Raw genomic sequence first — 18,848 nt, 5'->3', positions numbered from 1 at the left:
GATCCTTCATTTCTGCTAATTTGCTTGCCACCTGTCATGACTCTTCTTTCCATACCACTTCCGATGGCAGACACTGCTCAGTCTCCCAAGAGTACCACTGACATAAATGTATAGCAGACGTTTCCTGAAGGTGTGATGTACAAGAGAGATTACAGCACAGAATGGAAATTTTTTTTTTTTTTTTTTTAGTTTGAACTCACTTCCTCTTCATTCACAGCTCAGGGTTTTTTTCATCCACATTCCTTATCCACCACAGCACACAGGCTCTCCACTCCTCTCTGGAATATAGTTAGACAGTATTTATGAACTATGTCCAGAGATGATATAATTGAAAAGGTAACTGACCTGTACAATCGATCACAGGTAAAAGGTGTGCATTTCTTTAAAGGGCTAGGAATTTCATTGTATATTTAAAGACTAGTTTTGCAAGTGCCATTCTGAATTTGTACTAAAGAAAAGTTAAGCTATGTATATGCTATATATACAATGTATGTGTGTGTACATATATAATGTATAGATGTTTACATGTGAATATGCGAGTCTACTTTTATATCTTTTTTCCTTCCTTGGGTATTACTATGACTTTTTGATTTATATTTGATGCAGATCTATAAAGACTTTCTCAAGAAAATGAAGGAGAAATTCCTGTAAATTTTAGATTTATTTTACCTAGATATTCTGTAAATCGTGGTTTTGTGTTTGTGTGTATATACTACTTGGTTTCTTTTTCTTTTCTTCCAAAAAAGTGTAATTTCTTTCTTCGCCTCCTTCCTTTTGTCTCTCCAGCTCAATCCCTATATTTCTTTTTTTGTACTCACATATTGAGGTGTTTTTCACAGATTTTATTGCAACCTGACAGTGTTCCCAGTGTTTCTTTTGATGTTGTATTCTGAGCTACTTTTCAAAAAACAAGTATGAAAAGTAAAATAGTTCCTTTCCTTCCTGTGTCAACAGCTAAAATAAAAAGCAAGGCAAACATCTTCAAATCAAACAGTCTCCTTTTTCCTGTTTCACATTCCAGCAGCAGGGCTTGAGTCACTTGCTGTTTTTCCTGCCTTTCCTTCCTAAGAAGCTACCTCAGCTGCTCCAGGGAGCAGTTGATTCCTTAGAGAATTGCTGATGGGTGTAGCAAAGTACTCTAGGACTTGCGACAGAGCCATGAGCAAATCCCCCTTCCTCTCCAGAGTCTCTGCAGGGAGATCACTTGAGTCAGTACACTCAATGACTGCTGGAGATGGCAGACATGGGGGCCACGTGGGCGCCTCCCTGTGCTGAGTCTGAATGCTTAACATGGACCCTGCCTCTGAATATTTGCCTACATCCATTTTAATGCACAGCATTTCATTTTACACGGAAGGATTAATACAAGTTTGGATGCAAAACTTCAGGATTTCTGAGGTGCTGGAGAGGAAGTTTATGTGAGTTTCAGACCTATCCCTCGGCTCCTTTGCTCCGTTTAAAATCAGGTAACCCAAATGGCAAAAAGGTGTAGTAAGTGAAACAAAAAGATTCTTTTCTTTAAGAATGTGTTTTCCTTAATCAGCTCCTCTTCTTGAACTCTGAACACCATTCTACTTGGGAGTTTATCCAGTACTCTAAACATGTGAATATGCACGTGCGAAAATTCTGCATCCCCAAGCTAGCACATTGTGCTTAAATGCTTAAAGTTACACAGAGGCCCACATTCAGAAGGTGAAGCACCCTAGTTCAGTCATCGAGATGAAGCAGATGTGGGCAGTCCCGTGGCCCCATGGAACAGTGACAATATAGTCAGAGAACCATTTCCCCACAGTGACGTAAGTCTCACCACCTCCTGGGCTCCAGAACTGTTCATATATTTAATACATGCTAAAGAAATGCAGAATTAAGGTTGCCATTATCATCCTAGGTATCCCCTTAAACTCCTAACAGTGAATCTGAATTGAATGTGTCTGCTAAACCAGCAGCCTGTAGACTAATATCATTATGCTCAAGTCACTTCCTTTTTTAAATTTTTTTATTTTAAAATTTAATTGTACATATTTGTGTCGTTTCAATACATGCATATATTGTACAACGATTCACTTGGGATAAATAATATATCCATCCCCTGAGTATTTATCTTTTCTTTGTGATGATTACAGTTAATATCTTCTTTTCGAGCTATTTAGAAATATACAGTATTAAGTACTCAAAATTACAAATCAGGTTAGCAGAAGACAGTGAAGGAAAAGCCTCTTGTCTTTTCTACGTTTGGATTCTTTGGAATTAGTGAGATCAGGATCAAACCCTTGCTCTGCTGCTTGTATGGCCCCATAGTTAATCTCTATAAATTTCCTTATCTATACAATGGGCATAACAGTTGTGCGGAAATAAACAAAGACCAACCAAATGAGAAGAGGAAACTCATCCTTGTTTTGAGCTTGCTGTAACAAGGATGTCAGCCGATGTCACCTGTGTTTTAGTAGAGACTCAAAGGTGGGCAGAAGAGTGGGAAAGATTTACAATGGAAAACCGAAGTCTGCAGGTGTGCCCTGACTGGAGACTGTTGGCGTAGGGGGCTGAAAGCAGGCTAGCTGGAGGTGGGGCACCTTGTGTGACTGGTTAGAAAGTGCATTTTTGGCTTTCCATGGTTAGTGCTAAGTTGGAAGTGAGGGCAAAAATTAGAGAAACTGTCAGTTATTAATTAAGTCCTAGCTGTTTGTGACCAGTTGTTACAGAAGTTATTGTTTATCTTCCTCGATTGACACTAGAGATAGCAATTTGGCTTCCTGCCAGTCTGACTTTTAGTAGACCGGCTTCCTAGGTGGTGTATTGTCAACAAGGGGTTGGTTTTATGGGCTGCAGGTTGTGGGTCAAAGTTCTATTTTTTTTTTTTTTTTTAATTTTTGATCCTCATTTGTATAGTCAGCCTCTTGGCTACACCAATGAAAATGATTCATCACAGTGCAGTCATGTATAGTAGGGGTTCAGTAAACAGAGGTACACTCTCACCAAATGTTTTAAACCACTGCTATCTGGTGCATTTTTCTTGATGTTAGTGCTGGAGTTTGAATCAGAAATGGACAGATGTGCAGAAGCTCAGATCATGCTGGTATAACTTGGTCCTTTTCTGTGTAGACATGCCAGAGCTAGAATAATGTATCGGTTGTAAACAAAACACATCTGAATTCCTTAGGAGAGTCCGAAATTGCCCATCCCATTCATTTCATTTCTAGGAACTGTCCAAGCCCAAAAGAAACTCCTAGGATCCTAAGAAATATTTCTAAAGTCCTCCTGAGTTTAGTATGTATTCTGGGGATATCAATGAGCTTAAAGCCACTTAAAGCAGCTGTTAAAAGCTCAATAACAAGGGCCGGCCCCACGGCTCACTCGGGAAAGTGTGGTGCTGATAACACCGAGGCCACAGGTTCGGATCCTATATAGGGATGGACGGTTAGCTCACTGGGTGAGTGTGGGGCAGACAACACCAAGTCAAGGGTTAAGATATCCTTACCGGTCATCTTTAAAAAAAAAAAAAAAAAAAAGCTCGATAATAAAAACTCATACGATAGACAATGCACCTCAACCTGAACAGGTAGGTGTCTTCCCTGTATCCTCAGCATGCAGCACAATGCCTGGAACATAGTATACACTTAATCAGCAGTTGAATGATTGAATGAGTGAATGAATTTCCCAACTTAGATCAAATAACTATTGGGAACATAGCAGGTATTACCTTGCCTGTTATCTACTATGTCATTTGGATATTTCTGTATGTTCTTTATCCACCAATGCTCCTAATATGTCTGATTGAGTTAAAAATAATGAAATGATTGATCATGGAATTTATACAGAATCACAAATGACTATTCTGTTCACTTCCTTTCCCAAAAATGCTGAATTCTGGAAAGAAAGTGCCAATGAACACATTAAATGGAATTTTAAAGCCCTGTTCAGTGAACAGGAAAGAAAAATGACATGAAGTAGCTTCTTATTAGTGTCAGTGTGAAGTGGTGCTGAATTTGAACTTTAAATGCTAAACTATTCAAATGATTTCACAGAAATATGTTCCAAGCCAGTTGGTTCACACAGCCTCTCAGGAGCTGTGCATCTCAAAGTGACAGGCACAGCTTCTTGCATTTTATATGGCAGAGTCCACAGAGACCAGGATTTCAGAGACTGGAGAGCTTCTTAGCATCCAACCATTACTAGTGTGCACTTTATCCTCCAAGCATCCATTTATCCATCCATTTGTTCATTTATTCATTCACTTAAACAGCATCGATTGAACACTGAGAGTTTACTAGGCACTAGAGATACAAAGTGAATCTACTGCCCCTGCAAAGAGCTCAGGGTTTGATATGAAATCAGTGATGAACACAAATGCAACTAAATACAAGATGTGACAGAACTTATTCATTCAATTCCACTATCTGGAGCACATAACAATGACAAATGTCTCTGCCTTTAAAGAACTCATACAACAGAAAAGTCATGCATGCAAATATACCGATAGAACTTGGTAAGCGTGTAACAAGAATAAAAATATATCCTTCCAATGTTTCTACCACGCATTCCTTCCATTTCAGCCTCATTGACTCAACTGTAAAATATGCCAGGTTCCACCCACCCTTTTAGAATAAATCCTCCCAAAAATATTGTTCCCATTGTGCAAACGAGGAAACAGCATCTGGTAAAGGCTGAGTCACTTGCCTAAGATCATGACTAGTAAATGATAGAGCTAAAATTCAGACCCACATCTGCCTTATTTAGATGTCAGTACTCATTAGTGTTCTTTACATATAACAAATGGATGATCACATCCAGATCTACTGAATCAGGATGGGGCGGGGGGGGGTCTCTAAATCTTCAGTTTTAATAGTGAACTCCCCAGGTGGTTCTGATTTACACTGAGGTGTAAGGACCAGTGCTGCCTTGCCTCTGGTTTAGCTCTTTTTTACCTCTGGCCTGGACCATTGAAATAAACTCCAAATGTGTGTTTCCCCTTCCATTCTCAGCCCCTCCTGATCATTACAGTTCCCTTGCTCAGAAATCTTCAGTCCCTATGAAAACCTACCTCTTTAGACATTGACGTTTCCACAGTCTGTTGTCATCTATTCTTCTAGGCTGGGATTTCTTGCCTTCTCTTTAGGCATCATTTACTAGCCATACTTTGCATTTCGCATAGACATTAGACTTTCTCATATCCCTTTGCTTTACCATCATCCTACCCCAATACATTCTTGAATTTCTGCATCTCCAGTCATACTTCTTATTCAAAAACCAGTTTCACAGTACAGGAATGATTTACTGTTCACCACCAAAAGAACCTTAATATTTTATATTGTTATATGTAATATATGCTATTTTATATTAGATAGCTTACATTTTATATACAATTACATATATGTACCAAATTTTGCCTTTTATCATTATGGCCCATGGATTATCTTCCTGATCAGAAGCAGGCCCTTAGATACTGGCAGGAATCCAGACCCAGGAATTCTTATACATTTCCTCTAGCCTCACAACTTTACTATAGCTTAAGGTGAGGTTCATGAAAATAAAAAGAAAATCAAAATTCATTTTTGATTGATAAGTAAACATAGGTGTTTGCCCCAGATACGAAGCAGGTTAATAATAAGTTGCATTGGCCTATAAATTCTGAAATAATGCTTCAGATTAAGAGCTACATGGCAGAGGTTAGACAGTAAAACAGCAGCCTTAATAATGTGAGAAATGTTCTGTCCCTGTCCACGGCAGAATGAACAGAAAGTGAATTTTTCAATTCCACTAACTGCTATGAAAAGTGTGTGAAGCATAAGTGACTTGATTGAATAGTACGCCTTAACTATCATTATAAAAGAGAGTTTGAAATGGAGCTAATATACATTTAAATAACAAGAACAAAGTGCTTTTTTTCCTTTGTTAAAGTAACATTGCACCATTAGGCATATGAAGTTGTCCCAAATGCAGCTTTGATAGACTGTCTTTCTGAGAGCTTGTACTTTATTGTACAAAACCTGTATTTTTCTTCTCATGTTATGTAGCTACTTCCGACAGCTTAATACAGATATGAAGCAATTTTCTTAGATCTGTAAATACCTTCTTTTAAAGACAAATGCCTAAAATCTTTGTTGATTTTCTAATAGAATTCATTGACATCATCAGAGAAAAATAAGAGTGCTGCTTGTGGCTTACTGTTCTTTTGACATAGAACAAGGTCCTAGGGAGAGAATTTTGATAGGGAAAGGATTAACCTTAATTCAGAACTTATTTTCTTATAAAGGCTTAATGGTACATTTCCAAATAGTGTATTTACATTTACTCAGATGTATCCTGAGTGGTATGGTTTAAATGTGTCCTCCAAATTTCCTGTGTTGGAAACAATTCCCAGTGCAACAGTGTTGAGAGGTGGTACCTTTAAGAGTGATTAAGTCAATAGGGCTCTGCCTATTAATGTATTAATGTTGTTATTGCTGGAGTGGGTTTGTTGTAAAAGGGAGTTCAGCCCTCTCTTACCCCCTCATCTTCCGCCACTGGACAACACAGCAAGAAGGCCCTCACCAGATGCTGGCACCTTGATATTGGACTTCCCAGCCTCTGGAGAAATCAATTTCTTTTCCTTATAAGTTACCCAGTCTGTGGTATTCTGTTACAGCAACACAAAACAGACTAAGACATTGAGAGACTATCGATTTATTGGCACAGGTTATGATCAGTAACTTCTGTTAGGAAATAAAGATTTTCAGTTTACCACTTTATATCAATTTGAATATAATTAACTAACTTTCATATTAATTGTTTTAAAAGTGTAACTTCCCACATGGATCAAGAATAATGTGGCACTGACTAAGCTCCTGGAATCTCACTACATGAAGTGACTAACACTGTGTCTTTTCTTCTGATGGCTTTAGTTAATAAATACTGTGTTTAATCTTTGACAGTAACAAATTCTGCCGACCCATATATTTTCAAAAAACTACGTGTTTTTATATATAAACCACTATAATTCTTTGGGTACAAACAATGCTTTGTGCAATTATATAGTAATTTTTCAGTATTATTCCATGAATCAATAGTGTTTTTAGTGAACTTGGTTCATGATGTTCAATCAGTCTCCTTTTAGAGAAGCCCTGGTTAAAGGTCTTCACACAGTCTGCTATTTTGTTTCCACGTAATTTTCTTGGTTGAATAAAAGGTGGAGATATAGTTATATGAACTAGAAAATAAAAATATCTGACTTTATTTCTAAACTCTGCTTGCATGACTCTGAATAAGTCTCTTAACCTGTATGAGCAGCAGATGAAATGACTGTATCTTGTGAGAAGAAATTAGAATGTTTTCATACATAAGCCTTTTACGCCAAGGTAATATATGTTTATTAATCATTGGTATATTATTCTATTTCCTGTGCAGACATTTGTACTACATTTTTAAAAGTCTTTAAATATCTCTTTGTTTTAAATTTGAATGTTAGGAAGCAGGAAGACAGAGAAAAAATAATTTTTGAAAGTTTTGGTTATTTATTTGAAAAGATCTGTCTCCATCTCATTGTTTCTAATACATGTATTGTTATGGGTGACATCTGTGAGCTCCGATGCACTTGTAGTAAATATGCTGAAAGAGTTTTGGGGGGGTTTTGGGGGGGGGGTTAATCACAATTATCTTAGTGCAACTGTAGACCACTGGAGCTTAGACTTAGGCTCCGGCTGAATTGGAACCAAGCTCTGTTGCTTCCTGTATTATCCATGTTCTACTATTATTAGAAATGTGAATTCTTAAGTGAACCAATTATTTTATGTATGACTTTTAGGGGGAAAAAAGAATCATAGGGACAACATAGTCTTACATTAATGATGTATTCTAAGGTACAAGACATGATCTGGGATTAGAACAGACTCAATCAGATCCCCTACACCAGCATTTCTCTTACCACTTACATGTGAGTCAACAGGGGTGCTCATTAAAATGATTCTAGCCTACCTCAGCCTTTCTAGATCAGAACCTTGGATAATGGGGTCTAGAAAAGAGTAACTTTTAATATGCTTTCCAGGTGACTCAAAGGCACACTAGTGTTTGTGAACCACCCCCTGACTTTTCGCATTTTCAGTCCTGACTCATTTATTCATTGATTCAACAATATTTTCTGAACCAGTTTTCATTGCATGGTATCATGCTAGTTATCATGTGAGGACTAGAGCTCAGGGTATTTCACAGTGTGTAATACAGTATCTGCTTCCAGTGTTTTATTAACTAGTCAGGGTAACAAGATGTGTCCTTAATATTTGTTAATACAGAAAACCACAGAATCAGAATCCACATTTGGATTCTGATTGCTGCTTTGGTTCTGCTGTCAATTACAGTAACCACACCCACCTTGCTTTGGCAATTAAGTGCCACCACTTGGCCCCTGCCATCTTGGTATCCAATTACTTCCATTCCATTTAGGTTTTCCAATTCAGCGGCAGCAATTCACACTATAAATTCTGTCCTACAGGAAAAGTAGCTTTGGATTCAAGTACTTTGGATTCAAAGTGGCATTAATAGTCTTAACATGTAACTTCCCAAACAAGAGACATCTTTCTCTCCTGGTCAGACTACTTGGAGCAATAATCTCTCCTAGCCATTACTTTGTTTGATTATTAAAACTGCTTCATGAAGTAGGTGGAATATTATTTAATAGAAGGGAAAACTGAGTCTCAGAGATATCAAGATTTTAGATTTAGAGTTACATGACCATTTAACAGCAGATAGATTTAGTTTCCAGCTTTTCTAATTCCTAGACCAGTGTTCATGTCGCTGTGCCTATGTTATACTCCATATTACTTATTATTTTACTTAAGCTGAGACAGTCTAGAAATAGAATATTTAAAGAAGATAAAACATATTTCAGTAATAAACAGTTCAGTTGAAAACAAAGGAATATTTCCAAATCAAATAAATAAAACTTTTCCCTGTCAGTAAGTATTTTATGTTTAGCTACCAAGTCATCAAGCAAGAATTCTGAAAATGTGACCATTTTTTATTTGGATTATTTGATTTTTTTACTGTATAGTTGTTTGAGTACCTTATATATTCTGGATATTAATCCCTTGTTGGATGCATAGTTTGCAAATATTTTCTCCCATTCCATAGGTTGTCTTTCTGCTACGTTGTTTCCTTTGCTGTGCAGAAGCTTTTTAGTTTGATATAATCCTATTTGTTTATTTTTTTCTTTTGTTGCTTGTGCTTTTGGGATCTTATTCATAAAGTCTTTGCCCACTCCTACTTCCGAGAGTGTTTCCTCTGTGTTTTTCTTTAGTAATTTTATGGTTTCGGGTCTTATGTTTAAGTCTTTAATCTATTTTGAGTTGATATGAGTATGTGGTGAGAGGTAGAGGTCCAGTTTCATTCTTCTTTGTATGAATGTCCAATTTTCCTAGCACCATTTATTGAGGAGACAGTCTTTTCCCCAATGTATGTTCATGTTGCCTTTGTCAAAGATCAGTTGGCTGCAAGTATGTGAGTTGATTCCCAGGTTTTCTATTCTGTTCCATTGATCCAAGTGTCTGTTTTTATGCCAGTGCCATTCTGTTTGGTTACAATAGCTTTGTAATATAGTTTGAAGTTGGGTAGTGTTATGCCTCTGGCTTTCTTTCTTTCTTTCTTTCTTTCTTTCTTTCTTTCTTTCTTTCTTTCTTTCTATCTATTTATTGGCTCAGGATTGCTTTGGCTATTCAGTGTCTTTTGTTGTTCCATATGAATGTTCGGATTGTTTTTTCTATTTCTGTGAAGAATGTCATTGGTATTTTGATGGGAATTGCATTGAATCTGTAGATTGCTTTGGGTAGAATGGACATTTTCATGATGTTAATTCTTCCAATACAAGAGCATGGTATGTTTTTCCACCTTTTTGTGTCTTTTCAGAGGAAGACATACAAATGGCCAATGGGTACATGAAAAAATGCTTAGCATCACTAACCATCAAGGAAATGCAAATCAAAACCACATTGAGATATCATCTCACCCCAGTGAGACTGGCCATTACTAAAAAGACTGAGAATAACAAATACTGGTGAGAATGAGGGGAAAGAGGAAACTTCCTACACTGTTGGTGGGACTGTAAATTAGCACAGCCATTATGGAAAACAGTATGGAAGTTTCTCAAACAACTGCAGATAGAACTGCCATATGATCCAGCAATCCCACTGCTGGGTATATATCCAAAGGAATGGAAATCATCATGTCAAAGGGATACCTGCACTCCCATGTTCACTGCAGCTCTATTTACAATAGCCAAAATATGGAACCAACCTAAGCGTCCATTGATGGATGACTGAATAAGGAAAATGTGGTATATATAGACAATGGAATACTACTGAGCCATAAAAAAGAATGAAATTCTGCCATTTTCAGCAACATAGATGAGCCTGGAGAAAAACTATGTTATGTGAAATAAGGCAGATATGGAAAGAGAAATACCTACCACATGTTCTCACTCATAACTGGGTGCTATGAAAGGAAGGAAGGGAAGAAGGAAGGAAAGAAAGACCATAATAATATGTTGAACTTTCAGAAGAAGAAAACAAACCTAAGGATACTAGAGATGGGGAGATAGTGAGGGGAGCTGGGGAGTGATAGATTGGGTAAAGGACATAAAGAAAAAATTACAATTTGTGATAATGAACTTGCTAATAGTAATTTTAAAAATGTGAGCAAAGCCCTACAAATGGTAAATGTGTTAGGAGAAAATATGATGATCAATTTTGTGCAAACTTTGCTGAACCACAGAAATAAATTTGCCTAGGGAGCTCCAGCATCCTTGAAGAGCTCTGTGATCACTTTTCCTGAAAGATAGAATTTATAGTGGAAATTGCTGCCACTGAATTGGAAAACTTAAATGCAATGGGAATAGTTGGATCCCAGGGTGGCATGGGCCAAGTGGCACTTAATTGACAAGGCAAGATAGGTATGGTTAACATGATTGACAGCAGAGTCAGAGCAGCAATCAGAATAGTCTGACTCTTGGACTTGCAGGGGGAGAGAACATACCTAGGGATACAAAGTGGAATGGGGGAAAAGGGGAAGGGGAGGGAAGTCAGAGATAATTGGGTAGGGGACACAGAATAAAATTGCAATTTGTGGTAATGTGCATGCTGCCAGTATAGATCTGGCCTTCACATCTAGGGCACGAGGGGGGACAATCAGCTTTCTATTTCATGAATATTCATAACCAATAATAAAAAAAAAGAATAGTCAGACTCTTGCAGACCCATAGGTTGGCTAACTGATCATGATGTTCTTAGAAGTGAAATACATGGGAAGTCTAGTAAATTCTTATTTGATCTGTACAGTAGAAAAGTTCTAAGTCAACTGAACCAAAAGTTTAGCTTGAATCATAAAAATGGAGTCATAGCCCCTCAACCAATTCCCAGACTTGAGCCAGTTTACAGATCCAGAACCCCTTGAGGAAGGACCACAATACACTGCCAAAAATTTATACTGTTAATCTTTCTCCCAGCTTTCCCCCAAAAGACCTATGGCCTTTTACCAGGGTGACTGTGAGTTGGGGAAAAGGAAATATTCAGACCTTTTGGTGAAGGCTGGACACTGGCTCTAAGTGACACTAATTCCAGGAGACCCAAAACATCACCGTGGTCCTTCAGTCAGAGTAGGTTCTTATGAAAATTAGGTGATCAATGGGGTTTTAGCTCAGGTCATCTCACAGTGGGCCCAGTTCGTCCCAAATCCATCCTGTGTTCATTTCCCTAATTCTGGAATGCGTAATTGAAAGAGACATGCTCATCTACTGGCAAAATCCCCACATTAGTTCTCTGACCTGTGAAGTAAGAGCTATTATGATGGGAAAGGCCAAGTTGAAGGTACTAGAACTGCCTCTATCTAGGAAAATTGTAAACCAAAAGCAATACCACATTCCATTCCTGAAGAGATTGCAAAGATTTGTGTCACCTTCAAGGACTTGAAAGATGTAGGGGTGGTGGTTCCCACCACATCACCGTTCACCTTTCCTATTTAGCCTGTGCAGAAGACAAGCAAATCTTGGAGAATGACTGTGAATTATCATGGACTTAATCAGGTGGTGACTCCAACTGCAGCTGCTCTACCAGATGTGGTTTCATTGCATAAGAAAATTAACACATTCCCTGTTACCTGGTATGCAGCTATTGATCTGGCAATGGCTATTTTCTCCATCCCTGTTAATAAAGACCGCCAGAAGCAGTTTGCTTTCAGCTGGCAAGGCCAGCAATACACCGTCACTCTCCTACCTCAGGCGTATATTAACTTTCCAGCCCCATGTCATAATTTAGTTTGCAGGGTTCTTGATTGCCTTTCCCTTCCACGAGATTTTATACTAGGTTATTACACTCATGACATTATGCTGATTGAATCTAGTGAGCTCAAAGCAGCAAGTACTCTAGACTTATTGTTGACATTCACATGTCGGAGAGTGGCAAATAAATCTAACAAAAATTCGGGGCCTTTCTACCTCATTGAAATATCTAGGAGACCAGTGCTGTGAGACATGTAAGGTATCCCTTCCTTGTAAGGTAAAGAATATAAGTTGTTGCATCTGGCTCCCTCTGCAACCAAAGAAGAGGCACAATATCTAGTGGGCCCCTTCAGATTTTAGGTAACATAGTCCTCATCTGGGTGTGTTACTCCAACCCATTCACCAAGTGACACAAAAAGCTGCTTGTTTTGCATGGGGCACAGAATAAGGGAAGGCTCTGCAACAGGTCCAGGCTGTTGTTCAAGCTGTTCTTCCACTTAGGCCATATGATTCAGCAGCTCCAGTGGTGCTTGAAGTGTCATTAGAGGTGCTGTTTGGAGACTTCGGCTAACCCCTGTAGGTGAATCACAATGAAGGCCCTTTTGATTTTGGAGCGAGGCCCTGACGTCATCGACAGATAACTACTCTCCTTTTGAGAAACAGCTCTTGGCCTGCTACTGGGCCTTAGTAGAGACTTAACCATGGGCTATCAAGTTTCCATGACCTGATCTGACCATCATGAATTGGGTGTTATCTGATCCACCAAGCCATAATGTTGGGCTTGTACAGCAACATTCTGTTATCAAACACAAGTGGTATATACATGATCAGCCCAATCAAGCCCTGAAGGCAGAAGTAAGTTACATAAAGAAGTGGCTCAAATGTCCATGGTTCCCACTCCTGCTACTCTGCCTTCTTTTTCCCAGATCATGGGGTGTTCCCTCTGACCAGTTGACAAAGGAAGAAAAGACTCAGGCCTGGTTTACAGATGGGTCTGCATGACCAGCAGGCACTACCTGAAAGTGGACAGCTGCAACACTGCAGACTCTTTCTGAGATATCTCTGAAGAAAAGTGGTGATGGGCAATCCCCCCAGTGGGCAGAACTTTGAGCAGTGCACCTGGCTGCTCATTTTGCATGAAAGGGGAACTGGCCAGAGATAAATTACATACCAATTCATGAACTGTGGCCAATGTTTTGGCTGGATGGTCAGGAATTTGGAAGGAACATAAATGGAAAATTGGTGACAAAGAAATTTGGGGAAGAAGTATGTGGATAGACCTCTCTGAATAGGCAAAAGCATTAATATATTTGTGTCCCATGTGACTGCTTACCAACCATAACCTCAGCAGAGGAGAATTTTAATAATCAAGTGGATAAGATGACATATTCTGTGGATACTAGGCATCCTCTTTCTCCAGCCACCCCTGTTATTGCCTAGTGGGCTCATGAACAAATTGACCGTGGTGGTAAGGATGGAGACTTTCATGGGCTCAACAATACAAGCTTTTGCTAACCAAGGCCATCCTGGCTACAGCCACTGCTGAGTGCTCAGTCTTCTAGTAGCAGAGACCAACACTGAGTCCCCAATATGACACAATTCCCCTGCGTGATCACCTAGCTACTTGGAAACAGGTTGATTACATTGGATCACTTCTATTATGGAAAACACATTGTTTTGCTCTTATTGAGATAGGGGCTTATTCTGAATATAGGATTGCTTCCCTGCATGTAATGCTTTTGCCAAAACTACCATCCATGGACTTACAGAATGCCTTATCCACCATCACGGTGTTCCTCACAGCATTATTTCTGATGAAGGAACTCACTTCTTAACAAGTGAAGTGGACAGTGGTCCCGTGCTCATCAAATTCACCAGCATCCTCCAGCAGCTGGTTTGCTAGAAGAGTAGAATGGACTATTGAAGACTCAGTCACAGCACCAGCCAGGTGGTAATACCTTGCAGAGCTGGGGCAAGGTTCTCCAGAAGTCTGTATATGCTCTGAATTGGTGTCTTATATATGGTGCTATTTCTCTCATAGCCAGGATTCATGGGTCCAGGATCAAGGGGTGGAAATAGAAGTGGCACTATTCACCATTACCCCAAGAGACCTATTAGAAAAAGTTTCACTTCCTGTCCCCATGACTTTATGCTCTGTTGACTTGAAGGTCTTAGTTCCAGAGGCAGGAATGCTTCCACCAGGAGACACAAAAATGATTCCATTGAACTGGATGGTAAGGCTGCCATTAGCCATTTTTAGATTCTCATGACTTTGGATCAACAGGCAAAGAAGGGAATTACTCTGCCGGCTGGAGTGGTTGATCATGATTACCAAAGGGAAATTGGACTACTATTCCATGATGGAGGTAAAGAAGAAAATGTCTGGAATAGAGGAGATCCCTTAGTAGGTCTTTTAGTATTAGCATGCCCTAGGATTAAAGTCAATGGAAAACCACAACAACTCAATCCAAGCAGGACTACTGTGGCCCAGACCCTCCAGGAATGAAGATTAGGGTAACCCCACTAGGTAAGCAATCACAAACAGCTTATGTGCTTGTTGAAGTCAAAGGGAACATGAAGTGGGTAGCAGGAAAAGGTAGTTAAAAATACCAGCTACGACCACATGACCAGTTACAGAAAGGAGGACTGTAATTGTTATGAGTATTCTTCATTTTGTTATGGATGTATGTGTATGCTTGTATAGCAAATATCTTTGTTTTCTTCTCTATCTTATCCCCTCATTATGTAACATAAGATATATTGGCTTTATATCATACTATTTAAGTATTGTTAACTTTCCATCATAGTATTCGAATTATAAGAGATCAAGGAAAAGAGTAAACATTGATTAAGTACTTCCATCCTCTTCTGGGGAAAGGGTTAGTGCATTTTTTATTGTACACAGGATAGTTGCCTCATGTTAGGTGGAATTATGACCTTTGTATTGTCTTTAACTGAAGATAAAATATGGTTTACAGAGATGCATATGGGTGCCAAGCTGAGAAGGGGTGAACTTGTGATGGTTAATCTTGCGTGTCAATTGCCTGGGCTATGGTGCCCAGATATTTGGTCAAACACTATTCTGGATGTCTCTGTAAAAGTGCTCTTTGGATGAGATTAACATTTAAATTGGTAGACTTTGAGTCAAGCAGATCATCCTCCATGATGTGGGTGAGCCTCACCCAATTCTTTGAAGAAGGCCTTAATGAAACAAAGACTTAATTCCCCAGAACAAGAAGGAATTCCATCAACAGATGGCCTTTAGACTCTGCAGCTCTTCCCTAGGTCTCCAGCTTGCTGGTCTACCCCGTAGATTTTGGACTTGTCAAACCTCTACATTTATATTTCTCTCTTTCTCTCTCTGGAGATATGTCTATCTATCTATCTATCTATCTATCTATCTATCTATCTATCTATCTATCTATCTATCTATCTATCTATCTATCTATCTGTCCACTGTTGGTTGTTTGTATGGAAAACTCTAATACAATGACAATCTATGTCATCACTTTTAAAAAATCTTTAATTCTAAGCAAAATATGAAAAAATGTGCTGGCTTACTATCCATTCAGTTGAATTTCTGTTCTCATTGGGTTAATAGATCATTTTTATTTGTAACCCGACCCAATTTATAAATCACAAAGAGGAAATAGGAAGCATCAAGCTTTACACTTGATTGTGACTCTCTTGATGTCATTTTATATTCTTCATATGCTGACTGATGTTTGACTTACCTCTTATGAACAATAATAACAACACTTTGCATTTTTATAATGCTTTACCGTTTAGCAAGGTATTTACATATTCATTATCCACACCGAGCATGGTATGTAGCGCATAGTAGACACTCAATATATATGTTTAATCAATTATGTTTAAATGATGGATTTAGGTCATATCTTTCTCTTTTTCATTTCTGTTGGACTTGATGTTTTTAAAGACTTACTAATGAGCTAAGCAGAAACAACCTAGGAAGAACGTTTTGAGGTGATTGCTAAATTTGGTGTTCTTAAATCCAGCACGGAATATCCCTCCCCAGCTGGGACTATTTCCAAGTTGCTTTTTGTTTGTTTTGTTTGTTTGTTTGTTGTTTTTAACTATAGAGTACTGCTAATCCAAATAGTGAGACCTGTTTCCAACAGTGCTCATAGCACCTCCTGGGATTCATATTCCTCCACCAAGAACCTAAAAGTTTTCCCAGGAAAACTTTATATAACAAGACCATAGTGAAAAATACCGAAGTTCATTGTTGAATTGTATAATTTGGGAAATAGTCAGGAAGCCAAAGCAATAAAAAAGAAAGAACTCTCTCTTTTTTTTTTTTTTAAATTAATAATATGCCCTTTATTTTTTTATTTTTATTTTTTTTTAAATTTTATTTTGTCGATATACATTGTAGCTGATTATTGCTCCCCATCACCAAAACCTCCCTCCCTTCTCCCTCCCCTCCTCCCCCCCAACAATGTCCTTTCTGTTTGCTTGTTGTATCAACTTCAAATAATTGTGGTTGTTATATCTTCTTCCCCCCACCCCCCCGGTTTGTGTGTGTGTGTGTGTGTGTGTGTGTGTGTGTGTGTGTGTGTGAATTTATATATTAATTTTTAGCTCCCACCAATAAGTGAGAATATGTGGTATTTCTCTTTCTGTGCCTGACTTGTTTCACTTAATATAATTCTCTCAAGGTCCATCCATGTTGTTGCAAATGGCAGTATTTCATTCGTTTTTATAGCTGAGTAGTATTCCATTGTGTAGATGTACCACATTTTCCGTATCCACTCATCTGATGATGGACATTTGGGCTGGTTCCAACTCTTGGCTATTGTAAAGAGTGCTGCGATGAACATTAGGGAACAGGTATACCTTCGACTTGATGATTTCCATTCCTCTGGGTATATTCCCAGCAGTGGGATAGCTGGGTCGTATGGTAGATCTATCTGCAATTGTTTGAGGAACCTCCATACCATTTTCCATAGAGGCTGCACCATTTTGCAGTCCCACCAACAATGTATGAGAGTTCCTTTTTCTCCACAGCCTCACCAGCATTTATCGTTCATAGTCTTTTGGATTTTAGCCATCCTAACTGGGGTTAGATGGTATCTCAATGTGGTTTTGATTTGCATTTCCCGGATGCTGAGTGATGTTGAGCATTTTTTCATATGTCTGTTGGCCATTTGTATATCTTCCTTAGAGAAATGCCTACTTAGCTCTTTTGCCCATTTTTTAATTGGATTGCTTGTTTTCTTCTTGTAAAGTTGTTTGAGTTCCTTATATATTCTGGATATTAATCCTTTGTCAGATGTATATTTTGCAAATATTTTCTCCCACTCTGTTGGTTGTCTTTTAACTCTTTTAATTGTTTCTTTTGCTGTGCAGAAGCTTTTTAGTTTGATATAATCCCATTTGTTTATTTTTCCTTTGGTTGCCCGTGCTTTTGGGGTTGTATTCATGAAGTCTGTGCCCAGTCCTATTTCCTGAAGTGTTTCTCCTATGTTTTCTTTAAGAAGTTTTATTGTCTCAGGGTGTATATTTAAATCCTTAATCCATTTTGAGTTGATTTTAGTATACGGTGAGAGGTATGGATCTAGTTTCATTCTCCTGCATATCGATATCCAGTTATCCCAGCACCACTTGCTGAAGAGGCAGTCCCTTCCCCAGTGAATAGGCTTGGTGCCTTTGTCAAAGATCAGATGGCAGTAAGTGTGTGGGTTGATTTCTGGATTCTCTATTCTATTCCATTGGTCAGTGTGTCTGTTTTTATGCCTGTACCATACTGTTTTGGTTATTATAGCTTTGTAGTATAGCTTAAAGTCAGGTAGTGTTATGCCTCCACCTTTATTTTTTTTGCTGAGCATTGCTTTGGCTATTCGTGGTCTTTTATTGTTCCATATAAATGTCTGAATAGTTTTTTCCATTTCTGAGAAAAATGTCTTTGGAATTTTGATGGGGATTGCGTTGAATTTGTATATCACTTTGGGTAGTATGGACATTTTCACTATGTTGATTCTTCCAATCCAAGAGCATGGAATATCTTTCCATCTTCTTGTATCCTCTCTAATTTCTCTCAGCAGTGGTTTGTAGTTCTCATGACAGAGATTTTTCACCTCCTTGGTGAACTCAATTCCTAAGTATTTTGTTTTTTTGGTGGCTATTGTAAATGGGCAGGCTTTCTTGATTTCTCCTCCTGCATGTTCACTATTGGAGAAAAGAAATGCTACTGATTTTTGTGTGTTGATTTTGTATCCTGCTACTGTGCTGAAATCATTTATCAATTCCAAGAGTTTTTTTGTAGAGGTTTTAGGCTGTTCGATATATAGGATCATGTCATCTGCAAACAGGGACAGTTTGACTTCATCTTTTCCAATCTGGATGCCCTTTATTTCCTTCTCTTCTCTGATTGCTCTGGCTAGTACTTCCAACACTATGTTGAATAGGAGTGGTGAGAGTGGGCATCCTTGTCTAGTTCCTGTTCTTAAAGGAAAAGCTTTCAGCTTTTCCCCATTCAGGATGATATTGGCAGTGGGTTTGGCATATATGGCTTTAATTATGTTGAGATACTTTCCCTCTATACCTAACTTATAGAGGGTCTTTGTCATGAATGAGTGCTGAACTTTAA

The 18,848-nt window shown here is 38.5% G+C and overlaps 1 pseudogene; it reads left to right on the top strand.

Annotated features, from left to right (window-relative positions):
• LOC134391742 (uncharacterized) overlaps positions 1-14,741 on the top strand; it is a 37,869-nt pseudogene extending 23,128 nt beyond the window's left edge.
• Positions 14,742-18,848: the final 4,107 nt, after the last annotated feature.

The sequence above is a fragment of the Cynocephalus volans genome, chromosome 12 (genome assembly GCF_027409185.1).
Source record: "Cynocephalus volans isolate mCynVol1 chromosome 12, mCynVol1.pri, whole genome shotgun sequence".
Taxonomy (NCBI): domain Eukaryota; kingdom Metazoa; phylum Chordata; class Mammalia; order Dermoptera; family Cynocephalidae; genus Cynocephalus; species Cynocephalus volans.
The sequence above is the reverse complement of the archived record's forward strand: the minus strand, read 5'-3'. Positions and strand labels throughout refer to the sequence as shown.